Genomic DNA, 22,028 nt, shown 5'->3' with positions numbered 1-22,028 from the left:
ATTTATTTAATGCTCTAACAGACTTTAAAGAGGAAAAGCACTCTGCCGAGCCCGTGTCAAGATACAGTTGTGAGAGATCATTACATATTCATGCGAGTGTGTATTTGTGTGTGAGTGTATGTGTGAAGTGCTGGCTGTGCTGCTTTATGAGTAAGAGAGCGTGTCATACAATAACAAACTATCTAAATGAAAATCATCGACAAGTGAAGCGAGTCATAACTGGGTGTGCACGTACATACATAAGCAGCCCAGCCGTGCAGGACTGAATATGTAAAGAGCATATTTATTTTCTCTCTCTCTCTCTCTCTCTCTCTCTCTCTCTCTCTCTCTCTCTCTCTATCATCTATCTCTCTCCTCGCTCTTTATCCCTCCTCCCCACCCTGTCAGTTAAATGGCTCTTGCTCGTTTTTCTCCGTTTCTCTAAGTCAACATGTCAACTAGAATATATGTCTTCCCTCCGTCACGTCGTCGGTAACGCGCACAGTCATTATGTGTTTGTGTAAGCACTTGCTGCCTGTACGCTGCCATCTCTGGCTCCGGACGCACGGAGAAGTTAGTTTGCGTGCATGTTAGGTATTTGTTTTGTTTGAAATGTGTGTGTGTGTGTGTGTGTTTGTGTCCCAGCTTCAGATATCACAGTTTTATTTCTATGTCTCTCCAGAGAATCTCTATAACTGGCTCTCTCCGTCTCCTCTTGTTGCCATAAACCAAGCTACACATTCAAAGACGCTTTACTGGCATGACCAAAAACACAGCGTCTCCAAAGCACATTGTAAAAGCTTCACACGTGACTGTAGCAGTGAATACAGACACAGGATGCAGTGCCGCTTCTCTGAAGTTCACATGCAGCAGGCAGCAATATAAGCTTGTTGTGGCAACAGCAGGGGGAAAAAAGCAGCCTGAGGTCCATCAGAAGCAGTCTTAGCAAATGAAAATCAGTTCGGTGTACCGCCCTTCATATTTATTCATATTCATTCAACACAAAACAAAAACAGAGGAGATGCTGCTCAACATAAACATCGTAGGAGCAATTCAAAATGAAAGCAACAAAAATCAAGAAACAAACTGGTGTTGAAGGTCATTGTGGAGGACGTGAGCTCCCAGGCGCAGCAGCGGCTGGAGGTGCAGCTTCGAGGGGAGCGTCCCAAACTGTTGCAAGGTCTGCAGGGTCTGGTGACCTGACAGTACAGTGACAGCTCCAGATCATCCGACGTGTACACACAGCCATGAAGATCACGGGGGTCCGTCAACATCTGAGTCTTCAAAGAAACATAATCCAACCGGGAGGATCTAACACACACACACACACACACACACACACACACACACACACACACACACACACACACACACACACACACACACACACAGAGGCAGGCCCAAAAAATCATCTCAGATCCAAGTACCAGCTTCCCCCCTGAGTATCCCCCCCCCAGGTTTCCATAACCAGGCACCATCGTTTCAAACGTTCCTTTTTCCCCCTTTCCATTGAAGCCCTGAACGCCTCAGCTGTATCTGTCCTTCTAGTCGTTGATCACTATTATAGATGTTGTTCTGATGTAGATGGACACTTGATAGATGAATGTATTTGTTGTATTTTGCTTTACTGTGATGTTACACTGCAGGCTCTGATCTTATCTTTATATCCAACAGTCCAGATGAGGTTGCTGCGTGTGCTATTTGGCAAACTCTACACTGCATCCTCAGAATACTTTGAATCCTAAAATAAGGAGGTTGTTTTTGTTTTTATTAAGTTTGCTTATTATATTTGCAAAGTGATAAAAAGGGAAAGGAGAATGTACCGATACGATCGAATGTGAACCCGATGAATAAACAAGAAGCTAACGACTAGTTTGTGCAGATAAGAAGCTCCAAGGGGCCAATAAAAGCGTCTCACCTTAAAAGCAATAAAGAAGTCTGCGGCCGTGGAAACGCTGCGGGTGAAAGATTGAGAGTTTTAAATTAACTCACTGATTTTAAACATGGGCAGCTTTGTGTAAATGAGCATCATTGCTTTCTCCAGGGATACATTTAAATAAAGAAGAAATCAATGTAGAAAATATAATGAGCTACATTTTACAATAGCATCGCCAAAGGACAATACTGATGGCGTCCATATTTCATCTACACTGTGTTGCTTTTAAATAATCACCTGTGACCCGCAGACTAAAGATTGAATTGTCAAGTCAAACAGGATAAAGGCAGGGAATAGCGATGTGTGCTAACAACATGCTAACACTTCATGAAACTTTGGATACAAGTGTACATGGATGTTATATTTGTACACGATTGTTTGTTCAAATGATTCTTGCAGTACGGATTGTTTTGTCAGAATTAATAAGCGGTTCATATTAGTAACTGTGAAGGAAGGAGCGGGGAGTCATTTCTAACTCTTCCAGCTACATGCAGTTTCCTCCATCTTGCCACAGCTGTTAAGATCAAACTCTGCTTTAAAAAGGCAAACAGCATCAACGTGTCTGCCGCTCACCTTACACCCACGCCTGCTGTGCCCACCTTCCGCAGCTTTAGCAGGAGGGCTGAGTGCTTTCAAGTGTCTACAGCCTACTTCTACAGTTACAAGTGCATTTAAATAACTATTTATATGTATGCGGTTGAACGTGTGCTTGTGTTCCATGATATTATAAAAGGCGGTGCTTACAATTAGCACATTGATTGATTAGCTGTCTGTCTATCAATCAGTCAATCCATAGGTTCTTACAATCAGCCAACATGTCAACATGTCATTGTCCATTGAATGTCTGCAAGTTTCAGATTGTTGGTTGGACACAACAAGCAAACGCCAGCACTCTTCTTAATTTGATTTGCTCAAACAAAAGGAAGTGGAGTCATCAGCACTTTGTTAGCATTGCCAAGGCTGACGAGGACTGAGCGCGTAGATGAATGCGTGTTTGTGTTCTCAGATATAAACGTTAAGGATGCACGTACAATCACACTCCTAAAGGTGTATATCACACAGTTATGTGTCTCTCCATGCTCAATGCTTTCAATATAAAACGTTACTCTTAAGTACAAAACATCATTGCTCGCCACTTGAGATGGAGAAAAGGCTTATCTAACCACATGGAGCTATGTGAAGTGGAACATACTCAGCTGTCTAGAGCAAGTGTTGTAGGAGTGGCACTACTGTGGGAGCAGGACGTCTGAGCTCCAAGATAAAACAAGGCCTATAGTTACCAGCCAATCCCCTGTAAAGTCACTGCCCGCCACTTGCAGCTGCATCTACTGAGTAGCATTTTATTTTAGACGCAGCAGTGAGTCAGAAAGGAGGAGGAGGAGGAGGAGGAGGAGGAGGAGGCGGATGCTTGCCTAAAGATAAAATATATGAAAACAACGATGCTCCAAAAATAAGTTGAAAGGAGTGCAGACAAGGAAGAGTCACATAGGTAAATACAGTCATTTTACAAACTGCTGCCAAACTTAGACAGGTGTCATAAATTGCTGACCTATTGCTTGGCTCATGCTGAAGAGGCTACTTTTTTTCCACGATGCTTGCCAATGTGAGCAACGCGTGTGTGCAGGTGCGCATGTGCACGGACAAGTACATGATAACACTTCAGCAGCTTGTATACAAAGCAATGTGCCTGTGTGTGCTTGTCTATGTGCCCGTGCACCTGTGAATGCATACTGGTGCATGAATAATACTGACACAGCTGGGATCCACCAGTCCCTGCCAGCCAATATGTATGTGTGTGTGTGTGTGTGTGTGGCTGCCAGCTGCGCCCACTGTGCTGATCCTCAAAGCCGCTATCACATTCTGCTTGCATCATTTCACCGCAGTCGTACTGAGAGTATCAAACCCATGAACACATGCTCACAGTTACAAACCCATATTCATTCTCACATTCATGCGAATAATCACTTTCTTACATAAACACCCATTCAGTGACATGAGTTATTATCATCACATATGTGTTTTAATGCCTTCAAACGTACAATTGTTTTACAGTTTCACCATTAATGTGTTACACGGAGCCATATAAACATTTCTCTTTTAAAAAAAGATTAGATTTGATTGACTTTATATAATATATCTTTGGCTTCTCCAAAGGTATCCAATAAATACCATGAAAACATACACAATTAACAATAGAGCAGATGGGCATGAAGCAGCAATAAGTTATAGAAAGAATAATTTTATTAGTTCCCTCCTTCAGTCATGCTGTGTTCAATGCCTGAAGGGCAGAGTGAATAAAATACCTCTTATATACGCTCCGGCTGGCCCTTGGGACCCTAAATCGAGGCAGACGGGAGCAGCTTAAACTCTGATTATTTTCAACTATCAGATGGTGCTTATTCAACTGTTGTGGTCAGTTAGTGCTGGAGTGGAGAGGGTTATATTTCAGGATAGTCCTAAATGACAAGCACCTCCCAATAACCCTCCATTATTGTCCAGAAGCTCTGCAGTGGTCAAAATGTGTTTTCAAACTACGGGACTTCAGGGCCCTCGGCCGCAGCCAAGTTTCCCTAAGTAAAGGTCAACTGTTATACTCCCCTATAAAGCAAGAGAGCGGAAGCTGTGTGAGGAGGGGCAAATGTCTTCAAACTTTATCTCCTGTCTGTCTTTAAAGACCTGCAGACAATTAGGCTGTTTTTTTTTTTCCTGTTTTTGTTTTCAATGTTGAGACTCCAATTGGCTGCTATCACGGAATAAATCCCAGCATCTTGATGTAGAAACTAGATGAAACACCAGATTTTAATCCCAGAGAGTGTAATGTGTTTGGATAGAGCTCAGCTAGAGGCCTATAATCAGAATAATTATTCTGGTCTGACTCCAGCTTCAGGCCTTTTAGCTAATGACAGACGCAACACTAATGGCTGCATTTCAAGCTGTCTATTTACATGTGTATACGAAACGTGTGTGCAAATACCGTGTGTGTGTGTGTGTGTGTGTGTGTTTGTGTGCGTGATTGAGAAGGTTGGCATGAATACAACATTTGCAACTGATCCAAAAATCCAAAAAAGAAGGTACATTTCTGATTATGTTCTGCAATGATGGGAAGCTAAACTGAGAGCTGATGGTCGTGTGTATCCTTAAACGACCCGGCAGCTGCAGCTGATATCATTTCACACAAGTTGTTTGGTCTTTTATAAGAGAACAGAACTCGTACAACAAGCTAAGTGCTGGTGTTTGGCCACTAAATGTAAGACAGTAGATACAGCAGGGATGTGGGTGCTTACAATGTATAGATCCGCATGATAAAAGTCTGACACACTGAATAGTCCTATTAGGGTTGCACGCTGCGGCCAGAAGAACCCGGGGCTCTGCTGGAGTGTGGCCATACATCATAACGTCTTTCAAATCTGTTTATCTCCATTGTTATTTATTGCTGAAACAAAACAGGAGATTTGTCGGCTTTCCCCCATGTTTATATTGAGAGCGTCACTCTGCAGATACCAATGCAATTCATCAACAATAAAATCAATACAAACTATCATCACTTTGTGGAAAGCTGTGCCCATGCATCCAAAGGTGATCGCAACAGAGTTGTTTACAGTGGACGACCAATCGATAGGCCTTTATTCATGCGTTGCCCATTTCACACGAGAAACAATTCAGACCGTGCGTTACAGTATCGACAGCATCGTCTCAGCGTCGCCCGCAACACCGCAACATGGTGAAATCCATTTTCCATCACATAACGAGCCCGTTGTTTACGGTTGGAATGAGCTCAATCGTCCGTGCATACAAAGCAGTTTAGCTGCAGAAACATAGCACAATAGTGATTGGTTAAATTCCACAGCGACATTGCTCATATCACACATTACTGATTTCTGCAGGGCTTCATGAAGCATGCCTCCTTTTTTTAAAAACACCTGTGATGTAGTTACGCAACGCATCGTTACTGTTAACGTCGTGTCAGCATGTGTTGCTATGGATACTCTGATAAAAACACATTTCTTCTTCTTTAACGAAGTGAAAGGAGTCGGTGTTCTCTGCATACGAAGCAGCTGGATCTGTGAACAATGATAGCGTGAGGATGATGTGTTATACAGGAGGGATTATAATCATTTGGTTTAATGCTATGCTGATGATGAAGGTGTGTGTGCCATTTACAGATTTGTGTTAATGGTCCATGTGATGCTCCCTAGGGAGGCGCCCAGGTGGCATTCTTACTAGATGAACCACCTCAACTGGCTCCTTTCAAGGCAAAGCAGCAGCGGCTCCGAGTCTCTCATGGATGGCTGAGCTTCTCACCCTATCTTGCCTTGTTGACAGCCATCAGCCTATCGGCAAATAAGATGGCATCCACCAGCGGCAGTGGCTGATGTTAAAAGTGTTGTGTATATTTGGAGTTATATAATAAAGTAAACTGCACTTTTCAAGAAGCAGAGGTTATATGTTGTTTGATCTCTCAGGTATAAAAAGTGTTTCACAGAATGTGTAGCTGTAGAAATATAAATATAATTTCCCTATTCTGGTTGTTGGTCTGGAATACATATAAAAACAGACAAATTACCTTTCTTACAAAAGTATCCCCCGCTAAAGCCACGAGTGTTGATCTTTAGTTCCTGGTATAGATGGAGGGAAGGTTAATTATTGCCGTCTCGGTCCTCGGAGCTGTGTGATCGCTCACTGCACATTCATTAACACATGGATATAAGAAATGTGGCGCAGAGGATAAAGGGAGTTTTTGCCCTTTTGATATTTAGCCATTACGCCGTTAAAGATATCTCCCTCGCCGTTTTTTTCCCCCCTCATCTCTTCACTCGTGCTCTATCACACTCACATAATTACTAGATGGAAGAGAAGTTTAAGAAAAATGTTTCCAGACTGCATTTTTTGTGTTTGTTTTGCCCTCATTCACCCAGTGAAGTTTAAACCCCACATGTCCATCCTGCTTCACCCTCACGCAGGTACAGCCACTCAGCACCAGCACAGGTTAAGTAGCTTGCTCAAGGGCTTCTCACTGGTGGTTACTGATGGAGGCGAGAGCATATCCTGTTCATTTCCCTGCCCGGATAACACCTCGGGTGAACTGGGAACGCAATGGAAACATAAAAGCAGTGGCTTCTATTACAAATGTCCTCAAAACCACCCGTGACCAATTCAAATCTTTCCATCAGTGCTGCTCCAAACACGAGACTTAGCAGGTTGGTAAAGTGTCTCTGAGCACACTTTGAAGTGCACAGTCCACCGTTCAGTGTCCCGACGTACGGAAATAACAGACAAAAGCAAAGAACGAATGCAACTGGGACTTGCATCGCTTCGTCTTCTATGTTTTTTGCAACATAGTTTCATATTACTAAAGGAAGAGAGACTATCTGAGTTCAAGTCGTCATCCTTTTTCATTTAAAGTTTCTTTGGAGACCATGAGTTTCTTTCCTCTGTGTTAAGTTAACCACTAATGTTATTCTTGCCCCAGAATACTGAAAGATTAAACACCACTGGCTGTTCATCTCAATAAAGCGTGTCACGCAATGCAACACTTCGCTACAGTTCTGTGGCACAAATGTTGAATCAGGCTGTAAATCATTCTTATGATTCTTAATTCTGTTCTCCTTATAAGAATAATTGGTCAAAATGATTACATGACACCAGTGCTGCTCTTTGATACTGGAAGCAATACCTCACAAGCAACATTTAATATGTATAGCAACATTTATAGTTCAAGCCCGCGGTGTGCACAGCTAATTTAAATGCAGAACTCGGACCGAATTTATCAAAACCAGAAGGTTCAGTTCACATATAAAACACATATCCAGCCAATCCAAAAGGTGATCTGTTGTCGGGAGTAAACTGTAATGAATCAGGACACAAGTGTGAGTTTGTTTGTGTGTTAACATAATGTTTAGACTGCAGTCTGTGCACTCGGTGCTCATACATCAGGCTGGATGGGGAAAGTCTTAACAAGCATAAAGTAGCTGCAGGCGGGTGCACTGTACATCCAGGATGTGGCTTGGTTAATTCAGAGAAGTCAACACATGAATTAAATATATTAAGTTTATATTTTGCTCCAGTAATGCATTGCTGCAGTGCAGTTATTTTGATATGAAAAAGTGGAATGCAATAACTTTGGGAGGGCGATATGAATATGGTTGTGACATTTGTTCAACTTAAACTCGTCGTAGAGAGCCTGAGGAAGTGGATTATAAAGAGTCTGACAGCTTCACATGCGTTTAGGGTTAAAAGAGGTTTGCGTTAGTCGAGTGTTTGGAGTCCACAAGCCTCACTACTTCTATTTGTTTATTTCCTGTTTGTCTTTTACCTTCACGTGTGTCCGTCTCATAAACAAGCCCCATATACTTCCACTCACTCCATCCCCTGCTTAATCACATGAACATCATGAGATAGGAAGTGCATTTAATTAACACATATCTAATTACATCATATGCAATGTATTTGAACCCTTTCCTCTTTAATAAACGGTGGTTCTTACATGTGATTAATCAAACTGCCCTCTCTGCCTCTCAGGATCTGTGTCGCCGTGCAGAGGAGGAAACCATCAACGTGTCCGACACCAGTAATGAGCTAAAGGTGCGTTCTGACATTCTCCTTCCCCGTGTGTGTGCGTGTGTGTGCGTGTGTGTGCGTGTGTGTGTGTGTGTGTGTGTGTGTGTGCGTGTGTGTGTGTGTGTGTGTGTAATCAAAAGGCTTTTGAATTGGCATTGACACATCAGGCCCCACTTGCCTGTTTAGCATTCTGTTTAACTGGCTCCCTCTCTTTCAGAGAGCGACAGAGTGATGGCTGAAAGCACACAGAGAGCTTTATCTACAACTCTTTCATTCTTTCTTTCTCTTAATATATTATTATATTCCTTTCTTTCTTGAGACATTTTCCCTTTTTCTTGCCTCTGTCTCTCTAAGCAATGATCTCGGTCTTTCATGGTTAATAGAAAATTATTTGGAATTGTTTAGCTGGTATTTGCCGACAGCAGCTTGTTAAAGAGGACTTGTAAGAATGCATATTTAATATGATCTCATGCCTGAAAATGCGGCTTACGATGCATTTGCCCTCTGGGCACGTGTTCCCAAAGTCACCGTATCGTGCACCTCACATCTCCCATACTAAGCATTTCTTCATTCGCCTGAAAAAGTTGAATAGATTAAAGGCAGATCTAATCGATCCTGAGTGTGCTTATCAGTGGCTGACAGGCTGACGAGCCGATTTCAGAAGAACATATTCTAATCCTTCAACTGCAGGCCGGAAACTGGAAATAGACAAATAGGTAAAGTGACTCGGAGACAGTAGGTCAGACAGGAACCACAGCAAAAATCTAATCTTTCAATATTTTAGGTTTTGATATGTTAAAGCATCAGAAATGAAACATGAATAGTAGAATGAAGACTTCTAACAAGTTGTAACAACATGTCGTCTTTATAACAAGGTTAGATCGATGTATTCAGGTTCCTATCAGCTGTTGTGGAAACACTGACTGTATCAAGTAAATTGTCACATTTAAAGATATTCAATAGATATTCAACAGGCAGCTGTGGATCAGGTGGTAGAGTGGACGTCCACCGGTTGTAAGGTTGGTGGTTCCATCCCCAGTCCTGCAGTCAGCATGTCAAAGTGTCCTTGAGCAAGATACTGAACCCCAAATTGCTCCCAATGGCCTACAGGCCAACAGTGTGTGAGTGTTAGTCTGTGTGAATGGTTACACTACTGAAGAGCTGATGTGCACCTTGTATGGTCCTCTGACTCTGTATGAATGTGTGTGTTTAAATAAGAAGGTGGTTGTGTCTGGATACTTTGTGGATGCCAATGACGTGTCCTCATTGACGTCTATTGATTCCGCCTGTAACGTATCATGATTCCTGCTTTCGAAGGGTTTAGCTACGCTGCGTGCTGATTGGATGTTTAACCTTTTGACCACCAAACTGGGATCTGAGCACATATCCCATAAAAAGCAGGCATCCAGTTGACCTTCTCCGTCATCGTCACGACGCAGCGACAGGCAAACTGACAATGAGTTTCTATGTATGTGTGTGTGTGTGTGTGTGTGTCTTAGATTTGTAGAAAAAGAGATAGAGAAGGGACATAAGTGCCCCCTCCCCCCTTCACTCACTGTGTATTTCTACAACTCAGATTAGTTCCTTCTCCTCTTGGCACATTCTGCTGAAAGAAAGCAACAGATTTATTGTTCCGTGTGTGTTCATGAGGCCGTACGTGCGTGCTCGGGGCATCCATGGGCTGTGTTTCTCAGCTTTGTCAGTCCATACCAGTTCCACACACAGAGACAGCAGGACCATATTAGGACGAGCATCCAATCTCGCTCTTCGCCTGTTGTGTTCTCATGATATGGGGAGATAGTTTCTAAATTATGCTCCATTTCAGCTTACAGGCAGTTAGACCACAGTTCTTTGCCTCAGCCAAAGGCTCAAAGTTTGGGAGAATTAATCTTGTCTTGCAAACTTTAGCTGCACAGTCCTCAGCTCAACATCTCGGGGTTCAGGGTTCAGTTTTCACACTGGTCACAGTAGTTGTGAGGTGGAAGTTCACTTCACATGAGAAGCTGTGTTGCTGCTACTTTACTGCTCCTGGCTCTGTGTGCATGCAGATGGTGTATCCGGTACATTTATGTGACGTGTGTGCTGACTTTGCATGCATTAACTACAACACATGTAATGTTTACAGTGGCAGATCATTGCAGATTAAGTGCAGCTGCAGTGTAACCATTTTCAAAATGAGATTTTGAAATGAGAATTCCCCTGAAAGCACAGTGTGCTCCTGCCAAAGATTTACAGCAAAACAACATCAAAAAGTCTGTTTTCTGATCTGCTAATGATCTGATTCACTCTATAAAAGACACTTGTGCTTTAAAAAGTGGGTCGATCAGGTCAGGATCGCTCCACTCAGCATTTGTGCCTCGTTACTTGTGCATTTGTGGGCAAATGTTCCAAGGCTGGAGCACAATGTAATCTGGCAGCGGATGGGATTTATTTATAAATTATGCATTGATCGTGTGGCCACTTAAGAATTAGAAAAAGACGATTTCAACACGCAAAGAGACTCGATGGCAGACACATGGATCCATCATCAACTATCAAGTGTGAAAGTCTTTACATATAGTCTTTAAAAAGGAAACCAGTTAAAGTTCAAGCTCTGTTTTATTTTCTTAACCTACAGAAACATGTCTTACATTTGCAAAACATGTCAAACTCAGGTGCAACAGTGAATGTTAACACAAACGCAGTATACACAGAATCTCCACATGTCAGTGGAGGGTGCAACACGTTCTGGAGGGTGTAAAGTAGAGCAGGGAAATGCTGTTAAAAGTCGTCAGGCTCATATATCTTTAAAAATGTGACACTGATGGGTGTCTGGGAGGATAGATAAGGAGCAGGAATTAAGGAGCAGAAGATTCCTTTTCCAGGGATTTACACAAACACACACGGGGAGTTTTAATGCCCTCTAACAGTATTGATTACCCAACAGCCTGACTGATTGAGAGCTAGATATAAAAAAGCACGCATCAATAAAATACTCTGGAAAACCTGCAGAGACTTTTAAAGACACTGCCCTTTCCCACCCACTCACACAAACACAATCAGAGCCATGTGATTCAATTGTTCCAGAGGTTCACTGAGCTGCAATGACAGTTTTGGGTTGCCAGGTCTGTAGCAAACCCCCCCAACAAACCTCCCCGGCCTTGTTGACTAATTCAAGGGTTTGTTTCTCTTGAAAGCTGGTAAAATGTCAATCAAACCATTTGGAGAAACCAAACTGACCACCTGCTTGGTTATGATTGGTCTGCTTGTAACTTAATTACACATTTGTGCTCGTTTCCCATCGCGGCCTCCATCCCAATCCGTCATCTGATACCGTCTTGGGATACTAGAGGCTGCCGTTGGTGTTTGTTTGTTTTTGCTTGTGTACTTGTGTGATTCATTTGTTCTTGACCTCATTATTAACTGTTGATTGTGTGGCCATTTTAAACTGCAGACAGGCCTTAGCCATTCGTTATGATGGCAGATGGGTAGATAAACCAACAGGATAAAGGTTTCTAGAAAAGCGCTATACAAATCTAATGTATTATTATTATTAAAGGCAAGAGGCTCCACGTCAGGCTCTTTGACGGAGCCTTCCTGCCGCCATCACTTCTCCTGGATCATCCAAGGATAACGGACGTATGTCACTAATGCAGTCCGGACGCCGGCTGCAGCTTTGATGCTTCTTTGGATATCTTTTGTAATATTTGCAATGTAGTGGTTTAAGCTTACACTACTCTTGCACTTAGTCTTTCTGCATCATAAATAAGAGCATCAGCTTAGTGCTTAAAGATGAGTGTGAGGTAGAATACAGCGGAGGTTTTGCAGGCAGAGTCTTTCAGCTTTAGATCATTAAACTAAATAATAAAAAGGTTTTTGGAGTTTTTTTCTGGATGGTGAAGTCATCTGTAAGTGAGCAATATTGAATCTATTGTGTGGACTGACACTTTTACAAAGTGGAATAATTGCAGTTTCATTTAATTAAATATCCAGCAATGTAAAGCCCTCGCTCTGACAGAGCTAACGCTGGTATTAAGTGAAACTTACAATATCACTGACATTTCTCTGCCTTCTTGTGTCCAGGGCACCTTCGGAGATTAGCCCATTTATATGGCAGACGAAGGATTTCAATAGCCAGGAATGTTGAAATCCCAGTAAACAAACCTTAAAGTAACAACAGAGACAAGATGAGAAACACAACAGCGGACGTGGTAACCCAGCACTCTCTGGAACGAGTGATCAGCTGCTGATTTGAATTCAGTTTGTATTTCTCTCTTAAACTTTGTCTCTTGCGTTGAAAGGAGCCAGTTGAGGTGGTTCATCTAGTAAGGAGCCACCTGGCTGCCTCCCTAGGGAGGTGTTCCAGGCACGTCCAGCTGGGAGGAGACCCCGGGGAAGACCCAGGACTCGGTGAAGAGATTATATCTCCTCACTGGGAACGCCTCGGGATCCCCCAGTCGGAGCTGGAGGATGTGGCCCGGAGAAGGGGAGATTGGGATTCCTTACTGGAGCTGCTGCTTCCGCGACCCGAACCCGGATAAGCGGTAGACGATGGATGGATGGATGGATGGACTTTGTCTCTTCCTGTCGGCAGATTTTCATTTGGCAAACAGGACGACCCTACAACGTCTTATTTAAAGGCCGTGGGGAGCTCTTCTCTGCTGCAGTCTGACTCTATCCTGGATGTTTACTGATAAAGCAGCTACACAGGTAATGATGTAATGATCAGAGCTCAGGGAACACTCGGTGATGAGATCAGGTGACGATGTTTAATTTGGAAGCTTAAGGGATCTACTATCAGGAGAAAATGGCATTACAGAATGGAGGGAAATTGCTTTTTCGGGGACTCAAAGGATGCAAGATGTGGAGTTATCCTCCAATATGAGATTACAGGCTTGGCTTGATCAACCAAGCCTCTCGTCACAAAGCCACCTGCACTGGATTTCTACTGGAACCAGAGAGACAATACTTTGTGGCTCAAATTATGCCTTTTAAATATAGTTAACATCACACGTGTATCACACGTACACATTGGAACACGTGTCGGCCTTAGATGGATTTCATTTGAATTCTGCTCTGCTCTGCGTTGGCCTTTATCCGTGGCGTTGTGCTCTGAATTAGTATTCACTGCTCTGTTTCGTCTTGTTCGGTTCTTCTTTGCTCTTTCCTGTCCCGCATGTCATTGCTCAGTCGTGTGCCGTTCTTCCCTCTGCAGTCTATACATTTCACTCTGTTCCGCTAGCACAAATCAAATATAAATATCCTATAAGCATCTCCACACAGCTCACAGCCCTGCCGAGCAACAAGAAGAAGCAAAAAGAGAGGGAAGAGAAGAGAAAGAATGAGCAGATAAATGTGTTTGCCGTGAGATTACCATGCATCATAAACCCATAAACCCTGCAAGGAATCAGAGAGACAGTAAAAAGATGAGGATGCAGGGACAGAGGGAGTTCAACACGAGAAGGATATGAAGGGGAGGAAGACGAGATGCAAATATGGATGATCGTTAACAGCGCAATGAGAGCAGGAAAATACAAAGACAGAGCGATCAGGAGGGAGCAGAGAGAATGTCAGAGATACTGAAACACAGAGAGATAGAGAGAGAAAAAACAAATGTAAGCCCCCGAGGATTAACTCTCTCATTTCTCTATGGGGAAGAATGGGAAAAAAGAGGATTTCCACCTCCTATCCTCTCAGCCTCTCTTTGATATCTCTCTCTCTCTCTCTCTGTCTCATATTCTAATATCTTTAGTCTCTATTCATCATGTTGGAACAGCCTTGCTGAGCTCACTAAAGCATGAACACACATGGCTAACCTAGCTGGACACAAATCCCTCTCGGTTGGTCTCTTTCTTCCTCTCTTTCCCCCCACCGCTTCACAATTTCAGTTGATCTCTTCATTTCTCCGTCAATATCGTCCATTATTTGTTTCCTCATTATTTCCCTTGTTTGTGGTGGAGTTGAAGGCAGCATAAATTCTTATTACCTGCCTCTTTCTTCTCCATCTGCGGCAGTTTGGCAGCAGCACAACCATTGCATCGGGGCCAATAACACACAACAGCGCTCATCATTGCTGTGGTCGGTTTAACGAGCTTTGCTAATAAGATGAACGGGCTTCCTGCTGATCAGTTAATGACTCATTCGCTGCTCCTCCGCAGTGTAGTGATTCAGAGCTTTCACAGTTTAAACTCACGCTGGACTGAAGGGCAATTTAATAACTTATGTCACGTCAATTAAAGATTCTGCCAGCGTGCCTGAACTCCTCCTGTGAAAGTCAGAAGGAGCTCCCTCTGGAGGTCATCAACTCAAAATATATATATAAACACAAACCAATTAATTAGTTGATTTGCACAGTTTGAAAAAGTTTTAATCACGTACCAACGTTTAGAAACTTTTTATACAAATAAAGTTATTTATATTGAAAGTGCATTTGTTACAATAACTTTAAGATGACTCTTTAGTAACTGGCAGTCAAAGAAACTTATGTTGCAGCCTGATCATATAGCCAGGTGTGCTTGTCAGCGGTTTGGATGCTCTTGTGAAGAAACATGTGTGTGGCTCACAGTGTGAGCGTACACACTGCTGTTGAGATGATGATAGAGAATGAACAGTTTCACAGCTGGAGTGTTTTAACGTGAAGCGTTAAAGTTCTTCTTCTCCCTCCTCCCTTTTCCCCTCCTCTTCCCTTCACTCCAGTTCTCTTCAGTAGTTGCTGTACTCCTCCTCTTCTCATCTATCTTCCTATTCTCCCTTTTGATTTTGTGGCCAAAGGGGATATTTTGGACACACCTTGATACAAAGTCGTAGACAAGGAAATACAACTCAGTTCAAACTGAAGACTCACAGTTCTCACCATATCCATGTCGCCCGTTTTCTTTAGAAGAGAGACATTGTACACATGGCGACCTCACAGACTTTATTGCAGAATCATAAATCCTTCTCTACGTTTGCTTTATACCCTTTGTTTTCTTTCCTTTTCTCTTTGTGGTTATGTGGCCTCTCTTTTTCTTTCTCTTCTTCCTTTCTTCATTTGGTCGTGGTCGTCTGTCCCTGCTCCCCGAGCCTTTAAGAATCTGAAGTATTTTATTTTTCCTTTAGCCTCAAATCAATTCCAGACGCCACCGTTTCCTGCCCCCCCCCCCACCTCTCTCTCTTTCTCGCCCTCCCTTAGGGGCTATAGACCAAAACCACACTGACTCACACACACAGCGATGGAGTGAGAAAGACAGAGCGAGCCGCATAGAGAGTCTCAGGTTTTGCTTTCTTTTCCATAGTATAAATTCCTCAAACTCCCCCCATTTCTATTCCAGGAATTGTGTGTGTGTGTGTGTGTGTGTGTGTGTTTATGTGTCTCTTCTTATGATTGAGTAGCATCTTTTTCCAAAGACTTTTCCCCTTTGTCTCCTTCCGTTTGTCTTGGCATGTCTCCTGTCACACTCATTCGTCTTTGTATCTCTCGCAGATTAGAAGGTGCAGTGACAGTGTCATGAATCCCTTGTGATGGAGCGTGTGTGTGTGTGTGTGTGTGTGTGTGTGTGTGTGTGACTGTGAACTCTGAACCTCTGCAGATGTCCTCAGTGAGTTGTTTTTTGAAGAACTTTATTAATGAACCATGTGTGGATGTGTGCACACATGAAGACTGGATGATTGATTCTGGTTAAAAATAAACATCTGGCAGTTTCTGACGGTCATGAGTCGTTTTCTCAAAACAAGAGGTAATAAGCATTTTCCATTCTTAAGTATATTCTAAATGTTTACCGCAGTAATTACAGTGTCACTCCAACACTGTAATGCAAAGCTTTAATTGCTAATATGGATCCTGCTGGACTGTGAAGAGACGAAGGAAACGGAGAGAAAGCAGAAGAAAGAAACACAGACAAAATAACCAACAGGAAAAAGAGGGACATAATTAAAGTGGCGGTTAATTCAACGCCACATTATAAGGTTTCCATTTAAGACAATTCTAACATAGTCGTTAGTATAAGGCCTTTGCACAACACTGCCTCTTAATTTCCACAAGCCTAATTCTATTTTAAAGATTGCTCGTCATAATTAACTGCAGATTTGGAGTTCGTCTTTCCAATTATCAGAGTAAAAGGCATAATAGACACGCAGTTAAAGTCAAGGATGAGGGCATTTCCATGCAAGCCAATCGCCAATAAACGGCGGTCAACAGGCTAATTGGAGCTACATTGTTTCGCCTCGAGCTTAACTGCATCTCATCAGCCCGCTCGTTGTGTTGCTGTGTATTTCAGCCGCTCGTTTGGAGGAACACAGAGAGCTGATTGGTTAGGTCATCAACTTCCTTTCAGCCCAGAGCATTTCTGAATATAAAGGCCAAAGCGGGAACAGCTGAAACATCCACGGCATTGTTTATGTCTTCATTACGTTTCCCTGCTTTGAAAATAGATTTTTTTTTTCTTTACCAAACTCATCGTCTAACCTTTTATGTATTCAAGGAGGAGCAAGCGTTACTGCTACAACCACACTTTTACTTTCTGCACAGTAAAATTCATTTGGTACTTGAAATAGTTCAACCATGCAAAGACAATAACCTTTCTCTCCATGTGGGAGGTGCTGGTGTTGTGCCGCAACCAGTCCGTCCTTTGATAAAAATGCAATGATATGAAATTATGAGGCAGCTGTCGGTGAACCTCGGTCACGGTGATATAAAACAGGGAAGGATCCTGGTCCAACAATCTATTAAAAGCCACAAGCATCTTTGCCAAAGGATTTTAAAACGCCATCTCTGTCTCATTAGCACAAAGAACTGTTCTGATTGCACATAATTCACCACAAATTGCATATTATTTCCATACAAATTAGTGTGATTCTCGGTAATTGAGGATGCTAATCAAAATGAGCAAAACAAAAATGCTCTGAAAATACACATGTAAACAGAGTGTGTTGTATGAAATAAAGTGCTTTAAACAGAATAATTCAGCTCTGCGTTCAAAGAAGAAGAAGAAGAAGAAGACCTCCCAAACACAACAATGGCAGAGTTAATTAGGTGCTAGTTAGCTGAGCGCAATAAATGTAAGTGTGTGTGTGTGTGTGTGTGTGTGTGTGTGTGTGTGTGTGTGTGTGTTGTCAGCACATTGTTTGTCTTCTTCATTATCAGCTTTGTTTATTTAGCATTTTTTAAATTAACACAACATGCCATGTATGCTTCGTTGCTGCTGGTTTCTCTCTTAACCTCTGAGCGTGTGGACGGCCTGGGAAATATTATAATAACCTCCAAATTGCACAGCTTGTAAACGCCTGGTGTGACTCTTAGAAAAACGTGTGTAATATGATGTGTTTTTGTGGTTTTGTTTGAAAATTTGAAGGTGAACTTGGTAACACTTGGTTCTATGTTTCTATTGTGTTGTCCAGCTCTTACCTGCCAGCTGTACCCATCTTCAGGCATTAGTTGCTTCTAATTCAGTATATTCAGACCACTATTACTCAGTGCCAGAAGCACTTGGAGTAATTCTGACTGGTTTTCAAGAACAATAAGAGAGTTATCTTTTGAATGAGATCAAAATCATGCAGCTGGTGCAAATGGTTGAAGAGCAGCTTTTAATTTACTTTGGGTGTCGTTTTGAGGTATTTTCGGGTAAATTCACCCACAATTGGGGTTCATGAAGGACGTAGTCTATTACAAAGTAAATATACCGGATGTGACTTGACAAGTGTCACATATTCTAAAGGTGACGCAGATATCTTCCCGTCAGCAGCTTGTATTTGGCTCTTTCCCTGAAATGATTGACCTGTTTCATTACTGCTCTCCAAGGCCCGCAACGTTATTTACCAATACTGTGAAATCCTTCCCAGCTAAGTGAGTCCATATTCACTCTCAATGATTCTGCCGCTTGCACACAAGGGAATCAGTTGACGCTTGTGTGTCTCCCAAGAGGAAACTGAGCCGCTTCACTGAGGACAATGATACTCTTCAGACTGTTCTCTGCCGCAAACATCTATCAAAGCTCCGTGACACAAAGTACATTGCCTCTAGAGAGATGGAGAACAGGTGACATCATTTGGTCTTGACTAATGCTGCTCCCTACCACATCTCCTGGTGGTGTATGCCTTCACACACCATGTGTTTCACCGTACCACGCACCTCTGACCCCGGTGCTCTCACAGTCAGTGATTAGTGTACAGCCGCGTCATGTGACTTTGACCGGGCGTTGTGCTGTGTGCCAAAGATTCAGGGGGAAATAATCCAGAACTAAAATAAATCACTTCTTCCTCATCAATTTCGTTAAATCGAATGTCTGAAATGTTAACTGCACATTAACTAGATTACATATTAATTAAAGTCCCTATTACTTATTATTTAGATGTTCTGGGCATTAAATCAGCACTAGAACATTTAGTACTTCCCCTTCATGTAACACGATATTAATGATGTTAAAGTGGGGTTGATTACAGATAATAGAACATGAAAAAAACTCTGTGTGTGTGTGTGTGGGGGGGGGGGGGGGCTGTAATTAGCACTTGGATTTCACTGATGACTTAACAAGAATCAGGAACATCTACACACATGCTAAAAATTCAGACATACAAGGACAAACATACACACTGAGAAGATGGGAAACTAACTTTGCAGTAACAGTGTGTGTGTGTGTGTGTGTGTGTGTGTGTGTGTGTGTGTGTGTGTGTGTGTGTGTGTGTGTGTGTGTGTGTGTGTGTGTGAGTGGCTAGCCCCAAATTAATACCTATTTTGGCGAATGCTGAGAAAGCTTTTCTTTGCAATCACTTCACCACACACACACACACACACACACACACACACACACACACACACACACACACACACACACACACACTCCTATTAGTTCCTCTAATTGAAAGGCAATTAAGCCTCAGGTTTCGTGGTGTGAGCTAAACGCTGGGTGTCTGTTTTCAGCATCGCTCTGTTTTTTAAGCTTTTAACAGACCACAGAGAACCGGCCGCCGAAACAAGACACCCAAAGTGAACTTTAATACACCGACTGTCTGTCTGTCTGTCTGTCTGCCTGTCTGTCTCTCCCTCTCTCTCTCTGTCTCTCTCTCTCTCTCTCTCTCTCTCTCTCTCTCTCTCTCTCTCTCTCTCTCTCTGTCTCTCTCTCTCTCTCTCTCTCTGTCTCTGTCTCTCTGTCTCTCTGTCTCTCTGTCTGTCTCTCTCTCTCTCTCTGTCTGTCTCTCTGTCTGTCTGTCTGTCTGTCTGTCTGTCTGTCTGTCTGTCTGTCTGTCTGTCTGTCTCTCTCCCTCTCTGTCTGTCTGTCTGTCTGTCTGTCTGTCTGTCTGTCTCTCTCTCTCCCTCTCTGTCTGTCTGTCTGTCTGTCTGTCTCTCTCTCTCTCTGTTCATACATTACATTTTTCCTAAAATAATAACAAAAAAAGAAACTACATATCCATTATACATTATTAGATATAAATATTGCTTTATTTCCCCCTAACTTTGAAGAATACATTTGCTTCAAACTATCAGAGGAAACAATGACGTATGATGGCTCTCTCATTGGTTCCAGTCCTCCCTGCAGGACATGTGACTTCAAGGAACCAGGAAGAAAAAGAAAAAGACTTTTCCAGTTCACAGCTTTACATCTACAGCAGAGCAGCTCTGGGATTTGTTTCGGAGAGTATCAGTGGATTTTCTTACAGTAAAAGAAAATCTCATTTTAAACCTCACATGACCCCCTTTTTCATCCCAGCTGAGATATAGGTGGAGGAGGGGGGGGGGCACATCTGGTTCAATTATTCTTTAGGGTTATAGAGGGTCCAGTGGATTTCATAGGGCCTACTGAGAACTGATGTGTTGCTGACAGAGCAGAGTGATGCCGGTCAGACCACCAAACGAAAATGTATCTACGCTTCTTTTTTGTATCGATTCAAATAAACTCGAGTTCAACGCGAGACCGCGTACCACAGGTCTCTGTTGTTGTTCGTGTGAGGACAGACTTGCCACCGTGCCGAATGACGCCAATGTACCAGGAACAAACGATGATACAGCGACTGTGAGAACACACAGGGAACAAATGTCGCCTTCAGGCTGCGCCGTGGGAACAAACAACACATTCTGCATCCATCTCCTGCTCACGTCGGCTGCTTACCTAATCCACACATAATCCTTTAGTGTCGTGGCTTCACTGTGGTCAATTCAGAACGGAGACAACAACATGCAAAAAAAAAAAAGATGATGAATGGCGAGTCGTGGCAGCCATGATGTGATCCTAAACTATCACTGTCCCAGAGATTCAAACAACATCCATTATCTCAACACAGCTTTAAGGATAAAGATGATTAAATATTCAGAACTGCAGGCTTTGCTCTGTTGATGCAGGATCGTGTCTGGTTTCCAGGTTCGGACATTACAGTTGACAGTACATGTGTGAAAGATAGAAATATACTCATCTCTTCCTTTCTCCTTTAATTCTCATATGTATGTATCGTTCCTTTTGTACACAATGGGCAGACAAGGAACAGTAAGACCATTGTTTGTCTTCCCTTCCCTGACACAGGCAATATGTGGAAACAGGGCGGAAGAAGTATGAAAAGATACACACACACACACACACACACACACACACACACACTGTACGTGCCAAGGTAGACGGGGATATATATCACATTCATACATGAATGAATCACCTTTATTACCACTGACCCTGCGAGAGAAAAGGAGAGAGAGTTTTCTTTTTATAGTTTCGAGGCCTTTTCCAAAGTTATTTTAATGCTGCAGTCGGAGGTTTGTGTCACCGAGGAGAGACGTACGGAGTCCAACACACACCTCGTAGCATCACAACGCCTGTACACTTTGTGTTACTGACGACATGTGGAACGTTTCAGGTTTCATCTTAAACTGCGGAAATTAAAACCACATCCTTTGATCAAACACATCTTGGTTGTGCAAATGAAGTATAGAGAACAGATTGGTTTCATCTAAGAGCAGACTAAATGGGTAAGGCACCATATAAAGTACAACAATGTCTCCGTGCATTCAGCGTTGGTGGAAGACGCCTCTGTGCTTTGTTCTCTCTGTGATCGCAGTTGGGTCACTATTACAGCTGCTCTGACTGAAGAGGCACAGCAGGAGACAGAGACAGAGACAGAGATGCATTTACCTCCTCCAACTATCTGTCACTGCAGATCCTCTGCTGAACACGATGCTAATGCTAACTACTGTGGTGATGATGGGTGCTGTAAGAAGGAGATCAGAAAATGATTCTTACAAGCAACCTGGATGCACTGCAGCACTTTGTACTTATCGTACTCGCAAAACAAAACCGGAAGAGAAGAAGGGGTCATTAATGTGTGTGTGTTTAGTAATAACATCTCACTCACACACGTACCCTATTAATTACAGTCACACACACACACATGTATAGACATATTGAGACACCATCAAATGGGCAGTCATAGTTATGCATGAACAAATTCACGTGTTGTGATCGGTCAGTTAGTGAGAATATGTCAGCCAACGGCGCTGCTTTATTATTAATTTTTTTAACCCTACTGCTCCGACCTTTTGACACACACACACACACAGACACACACACACACACACACACACACACACACACACACACACACACACACACACACACAG

General features: G+C 42.7%; 1 protein-coding gene across 2 annotated transcripts in view; it reads left to right on the top strand.

The window, feature by feature from the left end:
- Positions 1 to 22,028, top strand: part of cdh11 (cadherin 11, type 2, OB-cadherin (osteoblast)) — a 79,677-nt gene that overhangs the window by 31,417 nt on the left and 26,232 nt on the right. For both annotated transcript variants that reach the window (XM_029449342.1, XM_029449343.1), the window contains exon 2: positions 8,435 to 8,497. The gene's annotated coding sequence lies outside the window, so the exon portion shown is untranslated. The remainder of the gene's footprint in view (positions 1 to 8,434; positions 8,498 to 22,028) is intronic.

This window comes from Cottoperca gobio, chromosome 15, assembly GCF_900634415.1.
Source record: "Cottoperca gobio chromosome 15, fCotGob3.1, whole genome shotgun sequence".
Taxonomy (NCBI): domain Eukaryota; kingdom Metazoa; phylum Chordata; class Actinopteri; order Perciformes; family Bovichtidae; genus Cottoperca; species Cottoperca gobio.
This window is presented reverse-complemented; position numbering and strand designations above follow the sequence as displayed.